Genomic DNA, 7500 nt, shown 5'->3' with positions numbered 1-7500 from the left:
AAATTAATAAATTTAATTCAATACTGGAACCTTCCCAGCACAAGTAAGGCAATAAATAAGAAAAAGTTCGTTTGCCAAAATCTCTATTTAGTGTACACTGGTTAATAAGGTGGGCTCATTTGAATTAGCCCGACCTAGTACTAGAGAGGCCAGACAGCAAAATCACCGTCAGGCGACGTGACGATGAGATGACGATGTGGGCGGAGTGGAGTGGAGTGGTTGGGGGGGGGGGGGGGTGATAAAAAGAACAGGAGCGCATCCTGGTTTATGCATTACGGGGTGCATGGTGATTCGCAATCTATCAAAGATACACACAAATTGATTTCAGTATGAAGTATTAAGTTTAAGTAGTAACTTTTGAAATTATCTAATTTAAATTTGATTATTTCGGACCTGGTAATACGGCATACAACTTGAAAAAACAGGCTGGTATTTGCCCACCCTGCCCATTATTACCAGCCGTCCCTGTATATATATATATATATATATATATATATATATATATATATATATATATATATATATATATATATATATATATATATATATACATATATATCTATCTATCTATCTATCTTTATATATATATATATATATATATATATATATATATATATATATATATATATATATATATATATATTATATATATATTGTCACAGTAAAGGTTGTTCACAATTATCTTATTAAATTTTATTTTATTAAGAACTGAATTCATCTCACTCCAGTTATATTTCGGTAGGCTTAGATAAACTTTACCTTCTAATATTAGATCGTCTTTCCTTTTATAGCCTTCCCTCGAATTAATTTCTAATTAGTGAATACTTTTCGTTCTACATTCTGTCACGTAGCCACTTATTATAAAAGCTGATAGGTCTAACATTTGACACTCACTTTCTCTCCACAATCTATGCCGGACGGCCAGTCGCTCTATTCCTATATATATACTGGAAGATTTTTATCTTTTGGGACTTTGTAGATATTATATCTACACCATTAAGACGCCGGAGCTTTTAACTTTGATTGTATAATCTTCAAGGATCAAACCCAAGCCCGCTGTCAAAGGACTACACAATAACTTCTTACCAATTGCCTGGAAGTGGAATTTTACGAGTCCAATCCTGTTATCAGAGGAATAGATCATCCAAGCCCATCAACTGCCTGGAAACGTAAACTTATGAACCTGACATATTATCATAAGTTACGTAAAATATTCATATCTCTATTTGTAACTGCCACGATCACTGTTTATCTCTTTTAATTAAATTTCATCATTATTTTTATTTCATTGTAAACAAATCGTTAATTGTTTTTCATTTATAGTAACTAGTAAATTCTGGGGCCTCATTCTACATATATCTTTATGCATAGTCGAGTAGCTCTTTACTCACTTGAGACCATGACATTTTGGAGGGGACACATATAAAGAATTGAATTTATTTAGTTACATATATCTATTTCATCTAACTTTAAAGTTTAAATTGTAAAACTCTTAATTGCTCCACTTGATCATATTTTAATTGAACTCCCTATTTACAGGATTAATTTTTTTTTTCTTTTTCATTTCTTCATTTAAATGGAATAGCAATTTATCCATTCATTCTTTCATTCAAATTGAATAGCATTTTATTGATTCATTCCTTCATTCATTTATTCATTTATAAATTATTCATTCATTCATTGTTCATTCATTTATTTATTCATTCATTCATTCATCCATTCATTCGTTTATTCACTCATTTATCCAATCATTCATACATTTATTCCTCCCTTCATTCTTTCATTCATACATTATCCATTCATTCATTCATCTATTCACTCAGTTTTTCATTCATTCATTCATTCCTTGTCCACTTTGTTATTATATCACTCATTTCATTTTGTTGTTTGCCTCATTCATGAATTGTTTTCAATATGTTTACATTCCATAACGATTCATTCACCTTTCATCCAATCACTCAGTGTTGTGAACACATTTTGTAACTATTGTAAATCTTACGATATTTTATTGTTTTGTATTTCAGACATCACTGTTAAACACTCTTCAATGCCTAATTACAATTGTTGAACAACCATTGAACAAGAGAGAGGTCCCAGCCACGAACTGAGTTGGTAGATATATCCTTCATTATTCTCTTTTACATGAGTTGGGCATCACATAGTAACTATAGACATCGTGATTTGTTTTGCATAGTGATTTGTTTTAAATACATTTTTGGCATACTACTGTTACCGAAAACCACTTATATATTATGTTCTGAAAAGTGAGTCTTTAAAAACTAAATAATAATAAAAGGAGTCTACTAGCCGTCGTGTTATATTTAGTGATAGATAACTTGGGATTATTTTGGCATCCTATTATTGTTATCACACTCTAGTATATTAGCGTCATTGCGAATAATTGTACACAAACTAGCGACGAGTCACAAACATTGGTGATACATTTTTCGTAGTAACATAGTTTAGAGTACACGCGATTGACACATTGTTATTGACACAAGTCATAATAACTCCGCATTGTATTGACACATTGCTTTATAAGATATAACGATAAAAGGCATCAAATTCAACATACATAATAAGTTGAAATAAGAGAGAGAGATTTCTAAAAATAGAACAGTTCATTCCAGTAAGTGTAAATAAATAAAACAGTCAGTAACAGTATCCTGTCAATATAATATATATAAAATATCGTAACTAATTTATTGCAAAAATGGAAGCATATAAAAGATACTTAAGTCTCGCAAAGGACTTAGAAATACCCCAGGAAAGAATATTTTCATGGTGCGAAGAGAAAATAAAAGAAGAAAAAGAAGAAAGAATTCGTAGAGAAGAAAATGAAGAAAGAATTCGTAGAGAAGAAAATGAAGAAAGAATTCGTAGAGAAGAAAAAGAACACGAAGAAAGAATTCGTAGAGAAGAAAATGAAGAAAGAATTCGTAGAGAAGAAAAAGAACACGAAGAAAGAATACGTAGAGAAGAACGAGAAGAAAGAGTCCAAGAAAGAGAACTAAAAAGACAATTAGCTTTAGCAGAAGAAGAAACCAAAAGGACCCAAATGATGCTGGAAATTGAAAAAACAAAAACCGGTCATGAAAGAAGACATAATAATAGTGATGAATTTTTCGTGAAACTTCCACGCATGCCAACATACGATGAACGCTCAGACTGTCTAGAATCCTTCTTACACCGATTCGAAGTTCAGGCTAAAGGTTATCGTTGGCCAGAAAGCAAATGGGCCACAGCCTTGATTAACTGTTTATCTGGAGAACCGCTAAAAGTTTTCTATACCTTAACAACTGAAGATGCAGATGACTATGGTAAAATTAAAGACGCTCTACTAAAAAGATTTAGATTAACGGAAGATGGTTACCAGGAAAGGTTTCACACTGCAAAACCGGAAAGTGGAGAAGACTTTAATACATTCGTGAACCGAATTACTCAATTTCTAAATCGGTGGCTTGAGTTGGCAAACGTAAAACAAGACGACTTTGCAGGCCTTTACTATCTCACGCTGAAGAATCGAATCTATCAAGCTTGCAACCCAGATTTAGTCGCATTCTTTAAAGAGAGAAAGCCAGAAAACTTGGACAAATTAAAAATCTACGCAGAAAACTTTAACAGCGCACATCCATTGACACCCCTTAGCAGAACATTGAAGGAACCATACTACGCTGCCGCTGCTCAGAGTCCAGGTACACCTAAAGTTCAGTACTCAAATAGAACGAGCCGATCAATCACTCGGAACACGCAAGTGAAACAAGATGATCATAGTAACAAACCATGGAACAAACAGTTCAATAGAGACCATAGCCGACCCTATCAAAACAAAACAAGAAATAGCACTGACAATAATACTGAGTATAAGAAAACCAACAAACCTATAGTTAAATGTCAATATTGTGGAATGAAAGGCCACACAGCAGACAAATGTTACAAAATCGTGGGATATCCAAAAGAAACTGCAAATGCATCACTCCAAACCAGTGTAAATAATCAGACACGAGTAATGTCAGGAGAAAATATAAATGTGTATTGCGTGAAAGGTATGTCACTTTTAACACAAACTCACAAATCAGGATCGCTATTTTTTTGTGAAGGCAAAGCTAATGGAACTGATTGCAAAATATTGAGAGACACAGGATGCAGTACAGTAGGAATAAAAGCATCTTTGATCAATGACGAAGACAAAACTGGAAAAACGGTACAATGCATCACATTCAGTGGCACAGTCGAAACCTTTGAAACAGCTAACGTGTACATAGAAACCCCATACTATACAGGAATAGTGGAATGCTGTATACTTCCCAACCCCGTCGCTGATGTTATTGTTGGCAATATAAAAGGTCTTAAAGACAACCCAACAGATGTAAAAGAATGGTCATTAACCCAAGAAACAGCTTGTCTAGCAGAAACAAGAAAGATGACTAAGACAACAGAGAAGCCAATGACTATTTCTCTTGAACCACAACAATTTGACAGGAAAACGTTCATTGAAGAACAGAAAAAGGACCCGACTTTAACATCATATTTCAATATCGCAAACAAAGGGACGAAATCAAAAGTTGAATACATCATTGAAAAAGATATTCTGTTCAGGTTACATAGGAAAAGAAACAAAATAGCTAAACAACTGGTCACGCCGAGTATTTACAGAAACAAAATCCTTGGAATAGCGCACGATTCAATAACTTCTGGACATCTTGGGAGCTCTTCCACATTGAAGAGAATATCCGAGAATTTCACATGGCCTGGAATTACTAAAGACGTCCGAGAATATGTGAAATCGTGTGACACATGCCAAAGAAGAGTCGCAAAAGGCAGAATACCGAGATTGCCATTAGAGACAACCCCAGTTATTGAAAAAGTTTTTCAAAAAGTTGCAATTGACATTATAGGCCCTTTAACAAAATCAGATAGAAACCATACACACATACTAACACTAGTCGATTACGCAACCAGGTGGCCAGAAGCGATAGCATTGAAATCAACTACATCGGATCACATAGCTGAAGCATTGATGACAATTTTTACTAGAATAGGCATACCAAATGAGATACTGTCGGACAATGGACCCCAATTTACATCACATATGATGCATGAAACCATGAAACTCATGGGAATCCAACACTCATTCACAACTCCCTACCACCCCCAAGCAAATGGTCTTTGTGAAAGATTTAATGGCACTCTAAAGAATATGTTAAGAAAAGTGTCAGCAGAAAAACCAGATGATTGGGACAGATACTTACCAGCAATCCTATTTGCACATAGAGAAATACCCCAAGAATCTACAGGCTACTCCCCATTTGAGTTGATGTATGGACGATCACCTCGCGGCCCGATCAATATAGTAGCCGACATTTGTAAAGGGAATGAGGAGGACAATAACGAAATTATGTTTGCTTACGAATATGTAAGAAACCTGAAAGACAGAATAGAGGACACGTGTAAGCTAGCACAGGAATCCGTCACTAAAAAAGCAGAGAAATACAAGGAATACTCTGATCGCAAAAGCAAATCAAGAAAATTTGAGATTGGTGACAAAGTACTAATACTCTTACCCGATGACTCGAGTAAACTTTTAGCTACATGGAAAGGACCATTCAAAATAACAGCAGTAAAATCTAATGTTAATTACGAGATTCAAATTAACAACACAACAAAGACATTCCATGCAAATATGCTAAAAAGATATTTTGATAGAGACACAGTGTCGCAACCTATGTTTACTAATATCGAAGCTTCAAATGCAGGATTAATCATACCGTTGGTCATGGGACACAGACACCCGAGACAGAAAAACAAACAAAAATCGCACAATTGCAACCACCTAAGACAAAAAAAGAAGTACGCAAAGTACTTGGGCTCCTACATTTTTACAGGAAATACATTTACAACTTCGCGCACATCGCGACACCGCTAACAAATCTGACAAAGAATGGGTCACCGAACAAAATTGTTTGGACAGAAGCGTGTCAGAATAGCTTTAACCAATTAAAGGCATTACTCTGTTCAGAACCAATTCTTAAATTACCCGACATATCAAAAGAATTTGTTGTAAGAACTGACGCGTCTGATAAGGGCATCGCAGGTGTACTATTACAGGAACATGAGGGAACTCTAATGCCTTGCTTATATGCAAGCAGAAAATTATTGGACAGAGAATCACGATACTCTGTAATAGAGCGTGAAGGACTGGCCATCGTCTTTGCTTTTAAGACATTCAGCAGATATCTACTGCTAAAAGAGTTTGTGGTCGAAACGGACCATAAACCACTCACGTACATAAGAAATAACAAAATGAATAATAGTAGAGTACTAAGGTGGAGTCTATTTTTGCAAAATTACTCTTTCAGTATCTCTCACATACCAGGCTGTGAAAATATTCACGCCGACCTACTTTCTCGATTAGTGTAAACACGTGAGAAGGGTATAAGTTAACCTCTCATGCATACTGTTAGTTACCTCGAAAATTATGCCAAATCAGAACGCACAATTTCGATAATTTTATTTGTAAACATGATGACCCAACTTAATGTAACATTGAGTATTGTTTGGATATATATACCATACCCATTCATGATTTGGGAAATCTTCTCTTTATCTATTATTGTCATGAATTTTCACTCATTTATGATTAATAATTGAAATGTCAATATTCCATTTACATTTTCATTCATTTCATTCAGTAAATTACCTTCATATCATCGACTTAAATCATGCTTCATTGCCATCACTATTTATTGTTTATCAAAATGATTTGTAATCACATTGCCATCGTGTTGTTCATCACAATGATTTGTAATCACAATCTTTCATTGTTATTGTCACCATTCATATACCTACGTTAATATAAACATTTCCATGTCTAGTTAATAAATAATTTAATTGTAGCACAAATCATAACAATGGATTAATGCTAGAGTATCATGATAGTAAATTTACTTCCGTTTGTAAAATCTATCTTTCCCATAATGGTTAAAGAGTATATTTTAAACGTGGGTGGGGGGTGTCACAGTAAAGGTTGTTCACAATTATCTTATTAAATTTTATTTTATTAAGAACTGAATTCATCTCACTCCAGTTATATTTCGGTAGGCTTAGATAAACTTTACCTTCTAATATTAGATCGTCTTTCCTTTTATAGCCTTCCCTCGAATTAATTTCTAATTAGTGAATACTTTTCGTTCTACATTCTGTCACGTAGCCACTTATTATAAAAGCTGATAGGTCTAACATTTGACACTCACTTTCTCTCCACAATCTATGCCGGACGGCCAGTCGCTCTATTCCTATATATATACTGGAAGATTTTTATCTTTTGGGACTTTGTAGATATTATATCTACACCATTAAGACGCCGGAGCTTTTAACTTTGATTGTATAATCTTCAAGGATCAAACCCAAGCCCGCTGTCAAAGGACTACACAATAACTTCTTACCAATTGCCTGGAAGTGGAATTTTACGAGTCCAATCCTGTTATCAGAGGAATAGAT

At 34.4% G+C, this 7500-nt stretch overlaps 1 protein-coding gene across 1 annotated transcript in view; it reads right to left on the bottom strand.

Moving 5' to 3' along the window:
- LOC144956035 (E3 ubiquitin-protein ligase RNF13-like) overlaps window positions 1-917 on the bottom strand; it is a 37254-nt gene extending 36337 nt beyond the window's left edge. Inside the window, exon 1 of the mRNA XM_078886328.1 lies at window positions 760-917. The gene's annotated coding sequence lies outside the window, so the exon portion shown is untranslated. The remainder of the gene's footprint in view (window positions 1-759) is intronic.
- Between the last annotated feature and the right edge of the window lie 6583 nt (window positions 918-7500).

This window comes from Berghia stephanieae, chromosome 10, assembly GCF_034508935.2.
Source record: "Berghia stephanieae isolate SIO BIC M18660-M18661 chromosome 10, UCSD_Bste_1.3, whole genome shotgun sequence".
In the NCBI taxonomy this organism is placed as follows: domain Eukaryota; kingdom Metazoa; phylum Mollusca; class Gastropoda; order Nudibranchia; family Aeolidiidae; genus Berghia; species Berghia stephanieae.
The sequence above is the reverse complement of the archived record's forward strand: the minus strand, read 5'-3'. Positions and strand labels throughout refer to the sequence as shown.